Genomic DNA, 1,853 nt, shown 5'->3' on the forward strand with positions numbered 1-1,853 from the left:
ACCGCCACTCCTTGGATGTTGGTTTTCAGCTCTTCCTAAAAATCAGGAATGGATGTGGATATTTAATTACATTTCTTGGGGTGCTGATCTAGTAGTTTTTTACTCTGTTAATGTGATCTCATATTAGTTTCTTACTACTGGCTATCTGCCTGCAATGCAGGAGAGCCGGGTTCAATTCCTGGGTTGGGAAGATCCCCTGGAGGAGGAAATGGCAACCCATTCCAGTATTCTTGCCTGGAAAATCCCATGGACAGAGAAGCCTGGCAGGTTACAGTCCATGGGGTTGCAAGAGTCAGACACGACTTAGTGACTAAACCACCACCACCGGACTAGCCTGGTATTCAGGGAACCAACTCTTGGTCATGTATTATTTTAAAATTTACTGAAAAAAAAAATAAAATTTACTGAAAATATGTTTTTGCTAATATTCTGTTGAACATTTTAGAATGAATGTTATTAAAGTATTTTTCTACAGTTTTCTACTTTTGTTCTAAATGTTCTTTGTATAAATATTGTGTAGAGCTGATAAAGAAAAATTTGGAAGGTTCTTTTCTTGCTCCTTTTTTACTGTATTCTTTCCCTTATTATTTTTTTTTGTTGTTGTTTTTGTTATTGCTTGCTCTGAGTATTGCATTTTACATACATAACTGATCACTGGTTTTGGCATTTTTACAAGTTCAAGTGAAGTGCGAGAATCTTATTTCCCTCTGTCTCTTTACCATCCTACATTTATAATTGTTTAAATATTTCCTGTATATACTTTGAGAATCACATCAGATAATGTTATAATTTTTGCTCCAATCCTCAAAGTTAATTTAGAAAAGTTAAACAAAGAAGGCTACATCTTTGCTTTCACCTGTACCTTTTTTGTTGTATTCTATTCTGTCTTGAGATTCTAAGATTCCTTCTTTTATTGTGTTTTTCTTTTTCAAGGACTCTCTTTGAACATTGTTTAGGGTAGGTACTTATAATATTTCATTTCCTTTGCCTGATAACATTTTCATTTTCCCTGCATTTCTGAAGGACAGGTTCACTGAATATAGAATTACAGAATAAATGTATACTTAAATAACTATCAAATTATAGTTATTTTCTTTCAGCACTTGGAAACTGTTGTGTCACTTCTTTCTGGTCTTCATGGTTTCTGATGAGAAATCTGCTGTGATTTGAATTATTTATACCCTATTGATAGGTATTATTTGTGTCTTGCTGCTACAAGAATTTTTTCCTTTGTTTTTAGTTTTTAAGTTTGATTATGACATGTAGGGAAAACCACTAGACCATTCAGGTATGACCTAAATCTAATCCCTTATGATTATACAATGGAAGTGAGAAATAGATTTAAGGGCCTAGATCTGAAAGATAGAGTGTCTGATGAACTATGGAATGAGGTTCATGATATTGTACAGGAGAAAGGGATCAAGACCATCCCCATGGGAAAAAAAAAAAAGCAAAAAAGCAAAATGGCTGTCTGGGGAGGCCTTACAAATAGCTGTGAAAAGAAGAGAAGCGAAAAGCAAAGGAGAAAAGGAAAGATATAAGCATCTGAATGCAGAGTTCCAAAGAATAGCAAGAAGAGATAAGAAAGCCTTCTTTGGCGATCAATGAAAGAAATAGAGGAAAACAACAGAATGGGAAAGACTAGAGATCTCTTCAAGAAAATTAGAGATACCAAGGGAACATTTCATGCAAAGATGGGCTCCATAAAGGACAGAAATGGTATGGACCTAACAGAAGCAGAAGATATTAAGAAGAGGTGGCGAGAATACACAGAAGAACTGTACAAAAAAGATCTTCACAACCCAGATAATCACGATGATGTGATCACTCACCTAGAGCCAGACATCCTGGAA

Source organism: Bison bison, unplaced genomic scaffold, assembly GCF_000754665.1.
Source record: "Bison bison bison isolate TAMUID 2011002044 unplaced genomic scaffold, Bison_UMD1.0 scf7180017864224, whole genome shotgun sequence".
In the NCBI taxonomy this organism is placed as follows: Eukaryota; Metazoa; Chordata; class Mammalia; order Artiodactyla; family Bovidae; genus Bison; species Bison bison.